The 15,914-nt window shown below is 47.4% G+C and overlaps 1 long non-coding RNA gene across 1 annotated transcript; it reads right to left on the bottom strand.

Moving 5' to 3' along the window:
* Nucleotides 1-4,333: 4,333 nt before the first annotated feature.
* LOC135819293 (uncharacterized) lies at nucleotides 4,334-14,037 on the bottom strand. Its single transcript, XR_010553890.1, has 2 exons — nucleotides 13,589-14,037; nucleotides 4,334-6,038 (listed from the first exon to the last, which is right to left on the bottom strand). It is a non-coding gene; the product is annotated as an uncharacterized LOC135819293 (long non-coding RNA).
* Nucleotides 14,038-15,914: the final 1,877 nt, after the last annotated feature.

Consider the following 15,914-nt stretch of genomic DNA (forward strand, 5'->3'; position numbering starts at 1 on the left):
ACCAGCCTGGTACTACAGACCACCGTGACTAGCGACCAGCCTGGTACTACAGGCCACTTTGCCAGGCACGGACGGTCTTGCGGTCTTGCTTGATGGTTGTGCGCTGCAACCCTCTAACTAAGGACCACCTGCCACTAAAGACCGCTTTGTCTGGCCCCAAGGGGTGGTCGTTAGTCACAGGTTTTACTGTAAATGCAAATGTGTTTCAGTATGCAAGTACAGTACGCACTGGACAAGTAGTACCCTGCTGGGGAAATCCCTTACTGGGTAAATTATCTGGCCAAAGCAGCTCTTCTGGATCTCTGAAGGAGCTTGCTCAGTGCCTTCCAAAATAGCAAGGGAAATACTCAGTAAAACCTGTGACTAACGGCCACCCCTTGGGGCCAGACAAAGCGGTCTTTAGTGGCAGGTGGTCCTTAGTTAGAGGTTTGCAGCGAGCAACCATAATGAATGCAAGACCGTCTGTGCCTGGCAAAGTGGTCTGCAGTACCAGGCTGGTCGCTAGACACGGTGGTCTTTAGTTACAGGTTTTACTGTAGATTATGACATCTTGGTGGGGAAATGGAAGAAGATTGAATATTTCTTCTATATGGATACTGCGTCTACCGACTGGGCAAGGGGATTGAACGATTGGCTACTACACGAGTGCCAAATTCAACTAAACCTTCTTCGTTATAGCACTGTTTCTTCTGCCTCTAGAAAAATAACTATGGCTAGTTGCCCATGGGAAAACCTCCAGATAACAATTTGCTGTTCTAGAGAACACACTGAATTTTGGTACAGAAAATTGTCCTACAAAAACTGCTACACTCTGGTGGAGAGCCAATGTTATCGAATGAGCTGATCGCAAAGTAACTGTGGTGTTTGTGGATACTATAGCGTAACTTGTACTTCGAAGTAGCTCTTTGCTCTTTGGTCCTCTTTTCTACTAAAATTGTTCTTCAAGTACTAAAATATTTAACTCGGATGGTGAGCCAATTAAATTATTGTGAAAAGAAGAAGGACAAAATGTTACGAGTTATGACTAACTGTCCACCAACGGATTTGGTTACGTTGGTGGACTGTTAGTCATAACTCGTAACATTTTGTCCTTCTTCTTTTCACAAGTACTAAAATAGTTCGACAATTTCATGTCGTGTACGGGAAACGCGTCGCGTCGCGAAAAGGTTGATCTAAGCTCAACTATTTCGCGTACGGGAAACCCATCGCGCGACGGTCGCGCGATGGGTTTCCCGTACTCGAGATGAAGTATGAATCGGCCTTAATGCACCACAGTCAGTGCTTATCCCTTCTCACATCAACAACGGAGCAGAATGTTCCAGTGTTCAAAGGGTATTTGCGTTGCTTAGGCCTGAGGCGGCATAGTACTGAGGTCTGACCTCTCTCAGTGCTGCTGCTACTCATGGTTGTCTTCAATTATCCTTGCCTGGCACTGGGTTGGTTTAGAGTTAGGATCTGACGGTGCTAAGTAGATATATTTCATACTAATCTCGTGTATACAATTCTGTGTTCTGTGCTTTCATTCTTTTGTTTGGGTTCCAGGCCTTGTACCAAGAATGATGCCGAGGCTGGTGTATTCTACCACCAAGACTGGTGCAGGGAGTGTTATGCCACGTGCTGGGCTTTGACGACCATGTCCACAGTTGGTATTGACGACTATGTCCACAGCTGGCATTGACAAGCATGTCCACAGCTGGCATTGAGAACCGTACATACGGCTGGCATTGATAAACATAGCCGTGGCACTGGTCATACAGCATCACCTCTTGCAGGCGAGCTGTTCGGTTGTCACACGGGGATCACACTGGACACCATGCTATATGAGTGTGAACACAGAAGCAGTGCAGTTTGAACCAACGCCTGTCCAAACGTCCACCGCACAGACCCCGCAAGCGTTGGAAGGACTCTGCAAAGTCCGACTTGGTAGCTGTGGGCGTTCTTCTGGAGCAGCTTAGTACCATCGTCCAGGATCGGTAGGGCTGGCGGGTCACCTGTTGTGACGCTGTCGACGCTATAGTACAATCTCGTGTGGAGCCTGCGGCCAAGCCCCTCATCTTTGATACCTGGATGCGAAGTTTTCGGCGGCCACAAGACATTGCGAGGCATGAATGTAACCCGTGCGCGCTGAGTCTGACATTCTGCACCCGGTGGACAACATGCCTCCTGGTCTACGGCTTATGGGGCCACATAGCCAGTCACAGCAGTGGAAGAAGGGGGGAAGTACTACAACACATCAGTTACGGCACTGCAATGAGCATCATGCACTGAGCAGAATCAGCATTCATGACCCAGCTGGTGAGGTATAGTTCATGACCTAGCTGGTGAGGTGTAGTTGTGTGCCGCATGCCAGTTGGACAGCATCCACTTTTTGCTTTCTATTTTCAGAGAAACGTTGACAAGCATTGGATGTGGCGGCGTATTGTTTGTCCAGATCTGCTCAAGTGTGTTCGCTGTTGAGTTGCCGTGTGTTGTCTCCTTTTCAGAACCTGAGCCTTTTCAATGAGACCTATCTCATTCCACATACAGACCGTACTTTACCGTCGAAAGCCAACTGGAGATGCTTTCCAGCTTGCAGGATTTGTATGCACACAGCATTAGTATTTTGTACGGACAATACAGATAAACGGCACCCATGTAATCACGTGCAAAACGTCTACAGTCTCAGCTGAATGTCCAAGTCCGATGGTCAGCAAACAAATCCTTACCACGAGAGCAACTTTGTGCCACTAGCCCATGTGAATAGCAATATTTCTCTATCTGTATTCGGTCTTCTCTACCTACTGATATCAACTTGAAATATTCCGGGCTCCTGGTTTGACGATTGGTCGGTGTGTTTCTGTATGTAATGATCATGTGCGAATACATGCGAGCGGGCATGTGTTTGCCAGTGCACTGTGACTCAGACATTGTGGGGATGCCTGTTGCATTGTAAGCGCTTTGCCCGTGCTCTGGCAGTCAAGTCACACAGCTGCATGGCGTAGTTCTTCAATGGACAACACGTTCATGGCCTAATCTTGTCGTAGGTCTGTTGGGCGATTGTCCGCCTGGTGTATGCTGTGAAGGGCTCACAAGGAATCTCTATCTATCTATCTATCTATCTATCTATCTGTCTGTCTGTCTTGCAGAGCTCACTGACATGTCAGTTTGAGCACTCTGGCAAGGAACGCTCGGGCCTGACTGGAAATTTTTATTTCCATTGCTATCAGGTTCGGCCTCATTTCCTCTGTGCTGCGCTGACGAGTCCACAAAGGACGAAACAGTTCTGTCCGCAGATTGATTATCTGTCTGTCTATAATATCTATCCTCTCTCATCATGCATGCGTCACACTCTCATTTCTATTATTCCATTACATGCTTCACAATCTCATGTAATATCTCTTTCCTTTCTTCCTCTCTTTTGTGAGAGCTTGGACAATCCACTTGTCCAGGCAAGAAGGCAGCAATGCCTGTTCATTCTGACGAAGTAAAATATAATTATACCAACCAACCAACCAACCAACCTTGCAAATTCTGTAGCCAAGAATAACGAATATGAAGCACACTGTGCCTTGCTCTTTGAAAGATATGCAGTGAAACATTGAAATACCTCTATTCGTATTTCACTACTATGGGTCGTATGGATAGCTGGTTGGTAAAGTGATCGGTTCAAGTATTGCCTAGTAATGGTTCAGGCTGGTTACGTTCACTACGGGTTCGATTCCTGTTCTTTGCAACCTTTTTTGTTCAGTGGAACTCAGAGTCATGTAACTCGCACTAGCAAGCATTTGCATGAAACATATGCTGTGTGAATCTTGGGAAGTGACACCATTGCGTGAAACTAATACTTGGTTCAAGTGCAACTGCAGTTCGCCCCCTCCTGGGACTTGTAAACTAATGACAGCAATCATGATGCATGGTTTCGCTGTCTGGCTTGTGTGCCGAGGTATAGTATGGTGACTCAAAGCGATGTGTGAATGCGGCAGCCATTGAAGGAAACATTCAGAAAATCAGAGAATTACAAGAGCTTGACAATAATAAAGAGAGAGAAGAGGGACAAGAAGGAGAGAAAACACCATTTTTCCCAAACTTTCAAGAAATATTTGCACATAGTTTCTCTCAAGAAGGTGAGTCGATCCCCACCCACCATCCTACCGATACTTTTCTTTTATAGTCCCTTTCCCAAGGAGGTGACAATCTCACACGTCTCGCACCCAATAGAAAGCCGAGAAGGTCTCACACACAGTCATGGTGGTGACAACCTCACACCTCTTGCATCCTGTAGAGAAGATCTACCACATAAGCCAGTCAGATCACACCAGCACCTTAACCCAAAACAGCACCAACACAAGTCATGTCAGTGTTGATGCCTCAAAGACACCAAGCTCTACAATAACGGAGCATCGACACCACTTCGAAATAAGTCCAAGTACCACTTGGAGATAGTATTGAATGTACACCCGGTGTCAGAATATCATGTAGAATGGCAGAGCACCGAATGGCAGACCATCGAATGGCAGAGCACCGAATGGCACAGCAAGGAATGGCACAGCATAGAATGGCACAGCATAGAATGGCAGAGCATAGAAAGGCAGAGCATGGAAAGGCAGAGCATAGAACGGCAGAGCAGTGAATGGCAGAGCATTGAATGGCAGAGGCAGAGCATTGAATGGCAGAGCATAGAATGGCAGAGCATAGAGTGGCAAAGCATAGAATGGCAGAGCATAGAATGGCAGAGCATAGAACGGCAGAGCATAGAACGGCAGAGCATTGAATGGCAGAGGCAGAGCATTGAATGGCAGAGCATCGAATGGCATAGCATCGAATGGCAGAGCATCGAATGGCAGAGCATCGCATGGCAGAGCATCGAATGGCAGAGCATCGAATGGCAGAGCATCGAATGGCAGAGCATCGAATGGCAGAGCATCGAATGGCAGAGCATAGAACGGCAGAGCATCGAACGGCAGAGCATTGAATGGGAGAGCATTGAATGGCAGAGCATTGAAGGCAGAGCGTTGAATGGCAGAGCGTAGAATGGCAGAGCATAGAATAGCAGAGCACACAATGGCGGCCCCAGGGCGCTGGGCATGCAGCCGTGAGTAAGCATACGGTTGATCTACACACATTCATTTATGCGCTGCAGCGCGCTGGTCGGATCGGATCAACATCAGCACTGCTTCCGGCGTTCTGTACGCACCGAGGGCGCGGACCCTGGTCATTCGACTGGATTTCCATGTCCACGACAGTACATAGCTGCAATTATACAAGCACTTATCCCATCCTGGCCCGCACTGATTGTCAGATCCAGTAAAGTCTCTCGACATCAGCATGGGTCCTGGTAACAACGCAGGGCAATTCTTCAGGATGACGATGAGGATGAGGATTCTGTACGTCCTATCCCAGGTGAGACCAGTCCACGACGGTGCTGTTCTTGCTGTTGAGGCACACCAACCTTGCCAGCAGCCATAGCTGTACCACAGTGGTCAGATTGGAGCTTGTATCAGTGGCTTGGCTTGGCTTGGCTTGGCTCATATCATAGTTCCATAGAGACAATTTCATCTTGAAGTGTGCTAACAGGATGATGTCGCCAATCAGACATGCCTTCAGGGCCAAGTAGACTGATGACGTCATTAATCATGCATGCACGTATGTCAAATAGACTGATGACGTCATCGATCATACATGCATGGGCGTCCAATAGACTTATGACATCACTGATCAGGTAAGCGCGCACAGCCGAGTGGTTCTACTCCATATGTTTCGACTGCATGGGTAGAGGATGTTTAATGGGTTATGCGCGCACAGGAGGAATAGCGGTCACGCATCAGTTCGGATCCGGAATAGCAGTGAATGGCTGTTGGGTGCATCACCAGATGGAATCTCCTGCAAAGATGCATGCGCTGATCGAGTCCAAAGCAGGGCAAAGTGGCGCGTTGAATATCAGACTCTGGTTACTAGGTGACGTAGAGCTAGGGTCTCGACGACATCACTGGCGACATCACTGGCAACATCGCTGGTAACATTGGGTTTCAGCTGCGGACCATCACACTCCATTCTGGAGTCTGTAAAGCAAAACAGATTGCAGGAAACAGAAGAAAAATGCAACAGAATCATTTCCTATTGCTGACATTGCTAGACCTATGCATTGAGCAGATTTGTCAAGCAAGGAGGAGGGTAGTGCATTCGTCTCATCACTAACACGGACGATTCCATGTGAAACCTGGACAAAGTGCATGTCAGCACTTTTCCATACTCCGAGTCTACTAATTGTTCATGGCATGACTACTGAAAACTAGCTCAACATTAATTTTTGTTGGTATCTCGCACGTTACAGGGTAATAGCAGGCTAAGCAGGCAATTTGGGTTTTAGTGAATCATGTACCAGCAAGCTTCAGAAATCAATAAAAAGATAACAAAACTCCCATTAATGCAAGGCATCCCGTATTTGCCGGAGTATAGTGCACACTTTGGAGGCACTACTTCTGGCCCCAAATCGCTGGTGTGCAATATGCTCCGAATATGAAAAAATGAACTTGTACAATCATGTACATGTACTTCGAAAGGACGAAAAGTAGTGCAATGCATCAAACTGCTACGACGTGTGCCACCTCTGACCTTGCGCAAGCCATATGCATGCACATGTTTAGGACAATGGTCACACTATAGTACTGTCTTTATGATTACTAATGCTCTCAAGTCTAGGCTCTGCAATATACTCCGCATATACCTTGAAAAAGGTGAATTGCCAAAACATTGCTTAAAAATGGGGGTGCGCATAAATCAGCAGCATTTTACTCAGGTGTGCGTTACACTCCGGCAAATAGGGTAACTCAATCTGCGCCATTTTTAAGTTCCCACACAAACATGATCAAAGGTACTTCAAAAGGAGAATTAAAGTGAAAAAAGAAGGACCAAAGATTTACAAGATATCCGTTGTTTGTGTCCAACACCAACACATTTCTAAGCATGATACCGGTGAATCAGGATGTGTTGTGCTAATTGTTACATGTTCAGACTCACCATTATCATGCTAAAAATGTGTTAGTGTTGGACACAAACAACGGATAATTCGTAAACCTTTCGTCCTTCTTTTTTCACTTAAATCCTTGGCTCTCAACCCGAGTCTTTAAAGGTAGAATTGATCATTTAGACAAAGAAAGATAAAGCATGCTGGCTGTTACAATGCGTGGATGTTCGTTTAAACGAGGCGTTGCATACTCGTGTTAACTTGCGACGGAAACTCCGTTGCACACCAAACCACACAAGTGCTAAAAAAGAAGCTGATCTGGACGGGCATCTTCATACACTAGTCACTTGTTAGCATAAGAGCTATGTGGCCGTTTGGCCCAAAGAATTCAGCTGGGGCTTTGCAAGGGAAGAAGCCATTCCCAGGCAAAATGGAGAGTGAACGGGCACATATGTAGACTGGCATATACAGTACTGTTCAATGAAATCCAGTCTCGGTATTCAAGTGTGCGCCTTGCATCATTTCGCAGCCCAGTGTTTGCAGGTTTATGGCTGCGCAACGCCCAGCGCTTACCTCAGTGACCCGACTGGATTTCATTGAGCAGTGCTGTACGTGTATTATATGTATGCTGTGCCGTGCTTTGCTGTGCCGTGCCGTGCTGTACCGTGCTTTGCTGTGCTGTGCCGTGCTGTGCTGTACCATGCTGTGCTGTACCGTGCTGTGCTGCACCGTGCTGTGCTGTACCGTGCTGTGCTGTGCTGTACCGTGCTGTGCTGCACCGTGCTGTGCTGTACCGTGCTGTGCTGTACCGTGCTGTGCTGTACCGTGCTGTGCTGTACCGTGCTGTGTTGTGCTGTACCGTGCTGTGCTGTACCGTGCTGTGCTGTACCGTGCTGTGCTGTACCGTGCTGTGTTGTGCTGTGCTGTACCGTGCTGTGTTGTGCTGTGCTGTACCGTGCTGTGTTGTGCTGTGCTAACTGTGTTGATGAGTCGGCAAGGGACGAAGCGGTTCTGTCCGCCCATCGACTTACACATACGAGATAATCTTTTTTCACCTGCCCGTCATATTCACACAGTCCTGCCCCATATCACTAGCAGTGAAGACAAAACTTCCCAGGTGATAAAACCAAAAAAGATAGCGTTGGAAACGGAAAACAACGCCCAAAATAGACAAATTTTACTGTCAGCGTGGCACTCGTTCTAAAAGATCCTGAATCCTCAGGAATGCCACCAACTTCTGGAATGAAGGCACAAACATTGCAACGTACCTAAAGTAGTTTAACACACTGCCCATACATTGCCCATAAATATCCACAATTTTCAGAATCTGCACGGAGTGAGAAGTGTCTAATTCGTTTTGAAAAGCACCCCAGTGGATTCCAAAGCACAAGATAACTCGTATGCAACTGCGCTAGTTTGCGCATTGCGTATTAATGACTGATTAAAGTTTCGTAGCTCCATTCAATAGTGTGGACTGAGCGGTTCATTTTGCGCTGCACTTCCCAAGTCCCAGGACCATGTGTTGTATGGTGCTGTATTTGACCATGTGTTGTATGGTGCTGTATTTGACTGTCACACTGCACTACAGAAGGACATGTACAGGAAAACCTGATTTAAGCGACCACCCCACGGTGCAAGCAAAAGCGGTCGTGAAAGCCAGGTGGTCTTTCGAACCAGGTCCAACGGTTTCAGTGTAGAGCTGCCCGTGCATGGGAAAAATGGTCGTTAAGCGCAGGCGGTGGCTAAAACCAGGCGGTGGCTAAAACCAGGCGGTGGCTAAAACCAGGCGGTGGCTAAAACCAGGCGGTGGCTAAAACCAGGCGGTGGCTAAAACCAGGCGGTGGCTAAAACCAGGCGGTGGCTAAAACCAGGCGGTGGCTAAAACCAGGCGGTGGCTAAAACCAGAGGTGGCTAAAACCAGAGGTGGCTAAAACCAGAGGTGGCTAAAACCAGAGGTGGCTAAAACCAGGCGGTGGCTAAAACCAGAGGTGGCTTACACCACAGGTTTTACTATATGTACTGGGTACCGGGTAGTCAGTGAGGCATCTTCACACCTTCCCTTTTTTTGGCGGGGTAACGGCGTCTTTTACGGGCAAGATAAAGTCATGTAGACGTGAAAAAAATTGAGATACCATGAAGGGTAAAATAGAATTTTATTCAAGTATAATACATTGGAAAACTCCAGAAATTCCACGTAAAACGGACGAAATTCTTCACACCTTTAACACAGTAAAGTCAGTACCACCTGTATGACAAGTACACTGTACAGTGAAATCTCTCCAAGGCGACCTCTCAAGGGACGAGAAAAAGTGGTCACCGTGGCCAGGTGGTCTTCTTATCCAGGTTCAGTGGGTCACGTGACCATATCCACATGTGATACATCATTTCGATCAGTGTATAACAGTGCACACACCTATGCTACTCTAGCACGACTTATTTGCCTGGGGCCCTCAGACCTGTCAAGTGCCGTGCATGCACCATGCACATCTGCACTGATGTGTAGATCTACCATGCATGGTACACAATGCAATGCATACATTTACATGTACTAGCACTGTGCAGCGCGGTCCCGGGTGGTCGTCGGTCGCGTTGAGCGAGTGGTCGCCTTATCCGAGCTGTTTTGAATGTGGATGCGTCCGTGACAAGAAAATGTGGTCGCCGTGGTCGAGTGGTCGCCATATCCGAGTGGTCGCCATTACAGGTGTTTACTGTGCATGTGTTCAATGCATGTATACGCATATGCTGTGTCAGTGACTTTGACTCGTATTCCCCTGATTACCAGTCTTCTTGAGGTAGACTGGTTCAGACTTTAGGTTCAGTACTACCGCGGTGATGCGGGCGAGTACCACTTTACATGCAATGAATTGTGCCGACACTCCCGGTGAATGGGCAAACTCACTTGCTCGGTGTGAGAGTAACAAGGATGCGGTTTATGGGGTTATAGAGCCTTTCTTGTTGAGAGACTTATCCCCTCTCCCCTGACTCACTTGTGAGGTCTGTATTCGACACTGAGGATAGTATATGGGCGAAATGGTGGCCCGCCGATGCGAATGTCTTTGCTTGATGTGTTCCTGAACACGTCAGGTGATGCGGCCGCAAATCCGGCTACTAGTAACTTTACTTCCTGTTTCCTACTAGCAGGCACTGGCTTTGCATGTTTTTTTTTCAGAGAAGTGGGAAGTGATCACTTTACATGTCTGACTTGTAAATTATGCACGAGTTGTCCTCCCCAAAAAGGTCTACTAGACCCCCTTTCCCAGACCCTCTCCCCCCCCCCCCCCTCTTCCATTTCTTACAAGTAGAACAAATTTTCTTTCAGACCGGTTGAAATGTTGCCCTAGCATACACCTTGGAACCGCTATTGGAAATGCTGTCTTTTCCCCCCGGTCTGCAAATCGCTTGTCTCTCTAGAATTATCGAAAGTTGTTGTGTAAGGCCAAGGGAGGGTTGGCTTTGAAGCTATTCGGCATGTTCTCTCTCACGCAGCTCGTAAATTTTCCAACACATGAGTCATTGTCTGGCATGGGGGCAGCTCTCGACCTAGTTGTCACTGATATACCGGACTCTATATCCTGCCTCCGTGCTACAGCACCACTTGGTCAATCCGATCATTCTATCGTGGTTGGCCACATCCGTACTGTACCCTGCCCAGAAATGCCCACATACCGTTCTCGTGATGCCCGTTCGACTCCCCTGGATGTCCCTGATTTTAGTGTATTTTCTTTGGATTCTCTAGACAGCAACACTGTCGCGAGTATGAATACTGCCATGTCCCACATACATTGGCCAGCAGCTTTGAGCCTGGAGAGGCGCGACCCTGACATATCTGTGGACAACTTTTACTCTATCTTCCATAACATCTGTGCAAGATTTCTGCCCAGGCAGAAGCCGCCGGCTGTCAAGCGTATCCATATGAACCCCCCCTGGCTGACCAGTACCCTCCGACATCAAATAAAGAAAAAACGAGATTCGTATAGTGTTTACCGAAAGTTTCCCTCGGCTGACAACTTCGCTATTTACAGACGAGAGCGAAACGTTACTCGCAATATGTCTCGAACTGCCCATCGACTGTACATCTCATCCCTAAGTGCATCCACGGCAAGACCCGCATCACCAAGTTTATTCCAGTTTGTCCGGAAGCTTCGATCTCCCCAAGGCAACAGCAGAACGACTGTAACTCAGCTCTCAGTCGCTGGTACTCTATATTCTGACCCTGTGGATGTGGCAGATGCTTTGAACGAACAGTTTATTGGTTTTGGAACACAAGATGATCCTTCATGGAATGTGCCAGACTTCAAGCCACCCGACGCCCCATCACGTGGAAGAACTACACCTACGTTGCAAGATGTCACCACCACGCCTTCTGCTGTGGCAAAGCAAATCCGCAACCTTAAGACCCGAAAGGCTGCGGGAGCGGACGGTATTTCTCATGAACTCCTGAAACTATTTTGTTCCAGTATTGCATACCCTCTCAGCCTCATCTTTAACCTCACTTTTGCAACTGGTGCTTTCCCTGCTATTTGGAAACACGCAATTGTAACTCCGGTCTTTAAGAACAAGGGAAGTAAGCTCGATGCATCGAATTACCGCCCGATTTCGTTATTGTCAACAATCTCCAAGCTGTGTGAACGTATTATGTACAACCACTTATACACTTACCTGTCTCCTGTTCTACATCCGTCCCAGTCTGGATTCCGAAAAGGCGACTCTACGTCCTGGCAGCTTCTCAGACTTGTTCAATCGATGTCTTCTGTTCGTGAGAACGGCCATTACAGCATGCTATGTTTCTTTGATCTAAGCAAGGCCTTCGACACCGTATGGACACGCGGGCTCCTATACAAGCTGTCGCGCCATGGAATCCATGGTACTTGCTTCACGTGGCTCAGTACTTACCTGACGGGCAGACAGCAAAGGGTGCGTGTCGGCTCTGCTCTGTCTGCCAAAGGGCATGTACGGTCTGGAGTTCCTCAGGGATCAATCCTGGGGCCTCTCCTCTTCCTTATGTATGTAAACGATCTGGCAGAAATGGATCACACATCACTATATGCTGATGATACAGCACTACTTGTGACAGCACCCACTCTCCCCGAGGCTAGTGCCAAGTTACAGTCTAACATAGATGGCGTTATTCATTGGATGGAAAAATGGAAATTGCAACCCAACTCTTCGAAAACTGCTGTAATGTGTATCCCCCCCAGTTGTTCCTGTGACCTATCTTCATTAGTAACCAGTCCCTTCACCTTTCCAGGCACCACAACCCCGCTCTGCATCGTTGAAAAACACAAGCATCTTGGCGTCATTATTGACCAACACTTAACCTGGAAATCCCAGATCGAAAATTTAGACAGCCGTGTTAGCTCAGTAATGGGATTTCTCTCATCACACATCACCCACCTCCACACCGACTGTCGCCATGTTATCTACACATCTTACATTCTGCCTATTTTTGATTACTGCTGCATAATTTGGGCTGGCATTTCTAAAACACTGATTGCTCGACTCGAAGTTATGCATAGGCGTCTTTTGAAAATATTATTTCGGCTTCCTCGCCTGACTCCAAGCGCAGACTTATACCGCCTTGCTTCTGCTGTGCCGCTCTCGGTCCGCGTGCGTTTTTTGGCATGCCAGACAATTCATAAAATTAAGCTGGGCATTGCTCCTCTTCATGCTCTCTCCTGCCTAAGCTGGTTTGCTCAATCTCAAGACATGCGCACCAGAAACTCTCTCCGCTTCCCTATTGCGCGGTCTGCCTCTATGCAAACATCTCCTCTCTTCCTTGCTTACCGCCATTGGTCTCTCCTCCCACAACATCTAAAATCCTGCCAATGTTACAATACATTCACACAGCTACTGCAGAATGCAACATACTAGTTGATATCCAGCCCTGCCCTAGCTTCTTTTGCTTTTCAGTTCCCCTTTCATTCTTTTTCTTTCCCCCCCCCCCCCCCCCCTCTAGCTGTATTACCGCCATGGCTGGCTATCGCCCACATCACCATTTCATTGGCTAGTGCCACGTGATTGTGAATAAATAAATAAAATAAAAATAAGTGCATTGCTAACTCCACTTATAGCAAACTCGCATAATTATTACAAATTTCGTCATGATATAGCCGGAACCGCTGTCCATGTCCCATGTTGAACCCACAGTGTACGTGCATTTCTGTTATAACGAACTTTGCCTATAAAGAACTTTGCCTCTAAAGAACTAATCCTCCTGCACAATGGTGTTCGTCATATCAGGAGTCGACCTTATGTTGGCCCAGGGTTACATAGTACTGTTACACAGTTTCTCATTTTTTTCCAGGGTGCGACAGAGCTCTCGGCCATTGAAGGAAATGTTCAGTCACCTCCACCATTACACTGCGCTCTTTAGCCGACTAGACCCTCCTGCACACAACCATCACCACTGCGAGGACACTTCCACATCTACCTTCACTGATGAGCTATGACTAGCGAAACAGCTGTCTGAAGGAATTATCAATATCGTCTACGGACGTGTCCTCGCAGTGGTGATGGTTGTGAGCAGGAGGGTCTAGTCGGCTAAAGAGCGCAGTGTAATTATGGTGGAGGTGACTCAACAGACAATTTCTCAGTTCCTTCAAAACGGGTTTATTCAAACACTACTCTCAATTCACAGTTTCTTACCTCATGGTTGCGATGGCGAGTATCAATGCTACTGTCGTGTTGAAAGCAAGGGGCCGGGGGCTGATGCAAACCAGGTCCCTAGTACTTTCGGTGCTGCAAAGACTACGAGGCTATCGCGTTCATTTCGCCTTTGAATTCACGTCTTCGAGTTTTCAAACTTGGAAATGTTCTTCACATTTCTCGTAAGGACATGACTGAATGAAAGAACTCTACCGCCTAGCAGCCAGCTAGTCGCACCGCATTGTCTCCCCGGGTTCTGAAAAAGCAAGTATCCTACAAGAATACAAAATTCTGGGGAAATTGTGAACATACCCAGCAACAACTAACTACATGCACCGGTAACTAATAGTAGTTTTGCTTGTACTTAGTTGTAGGCTAGGCTCTCTGCCCCTCTGGTTCAAAATGTTTTCCTCACAGTCACAGGCTAGATGATAGAAACAGCGCTAGCGCTAGCGCCTGCATGCAGAGACTGTCAACTAAAAACGTTAGACACTGAAAACATGCTACTATTTTACTAGTACTGCATGACTGTACTACAGTACTAGTACTTCTTTTTGCTAGTGTTCTGGCCAGGGAGTCGTAGATCTACGACTCCCTGGTTCCGGCCTTGTTCAGAAGTGAAAACTAGTGTCAGGCCACTGGCGCATGGCACTGATCATCAGGAGTCGTAGATTCTACTTCTTTACAGTAAGATCGGGCGCCGAAGAACGCAGGGGCTCGAGCGCAGCCTAGGAAAGTTCTTAAAGGGGAAGTTAAGGCAAAAACTAAAATTTCACCAGTTGTAGTCTTCGGGGTGCTGAGTCGAATGGTCTTGGTCCGAGAAAGCTGAGACGCTCCCTTCCTACTTGAATCCCAATCGAACTCGCGCACTTCCACCGAAACTGGGTGACTGCGCCCTACGAGATGGGGATTTGTATGCAAAATGTCACTAAAAGCGCCATTTCGTTCTTATAAAAGCACGGATGACCGCGATTGGCCCATATGTTGTAGTCTTTTGGACGCTGAATCGACTGGTTTTGGTCCGAAAAGGCTGCGATGCAGCGTTCCTCCTTTATTCCCAATCGAACATGGTTGAAGAAGCGGTCACGTGCTCCTGGGTGCCAAAATCACCTGGTCACCACGCCAGCAGGCGACAACTTTCACACCAAGGTTCAACTCGAGTGACAGGACTGCACCCAAAAAAGGTCAAAACAGGCTGTAAGTTGTACCCTGCAGGCACGGTGACCAGGTGACTGGTGTACGCAGGAGCACGTGACCGCTTGTTCAACCATGTTCGATTGGGAATTAGGGGCGAACGCTGCATCGCAGCCTTTTCGGACCAAAACCAGTCGACTCAGCGTCCAAAAGACTACAACATATGGGCCAATCGCGGTCATCCGTGCTTTTATAAGAACGAAATGGCGCTTTTAGTGACATTTTGCATACAAATCCCCATCTCGTAGGGCGCAGTCACCCAGTTTCGGTGGAAGTGCGCGAGTTCGATTGGGATTCAAGTAGGAAGGGAGCGTCTCAGCTTTCTCGGACCAAGACCATTCGACTCAGCACCCCGAAGACTACAACTGGTGAAATTTTAATTTTTGCCTTAACTTCCCCTTTAAAAAATGTTGATTCTAGCCAGACCGTTCTTATTCACACGCGCGCGGCGAGTCGAGTGACGTCATGACGTTTGTCATGTACATGTACATGTACATGTACATGTAGTGCAATGTAGTACTTCTAAATTAGTGGGTGTCGTAAATGGGAATGACTGTACATGTAGCAGTTACTGTTTGCACGTGTACATGACATGTACTCACCTCCCATACATGTACAATGTAGATCTACCTACAATGTAGATCCAGTGTTCTTAAATCTGATAATTCTAGCCTGGACTGTTCTTAAATTTTGCCGGTTTTCCAGCCCGGGTGTTCTTCGGCGAGGTGTTCTTCGGCGCCCGATCTTACTGTACTCGTCACCAGGCCAGATTCGAGCCCTCCCCCCCCCCAGGGGATTACCCCTCTTGGTCCCATTCAAGGCCTGTTCGCATCTTGATCAGAAAGTAGCGATTTCCGGGTTCACATGGTTCAGTCGCACGTTTTGTGGGGGACCATACTATAAAAAAAAGTACAATGACGTGCATGTCGCATAGATCCACGTTTACATGTTTTATGAAGCCACGACGTTCTGGATAATGAATGACATTACACATGCATGTACCGGTAGATCTACATGAAGTCAAGACTCTACATACAGTATTAGGACTTAGTAGTGCAAAACTGACAGTACAAAGTTAGTTATCTTGATTTCCTGAAACGAAACTCGGTCGGTGAACACGCTATCGTCTGAG

This window comes from Sycon ciliatum, chromosome 6 (assembly GCF_964019385.1).
Source record: "Sycon ciliatum chromosome 6, ocSycCili1.1, whole genome shotgun sequence".
Classification (NCBI taxonomy): Eukaryota; Metazoa; Porifera; class Calcarea; order Leucosolenida; family Sycettidae; genus Sycon; species Sycon ciliatum.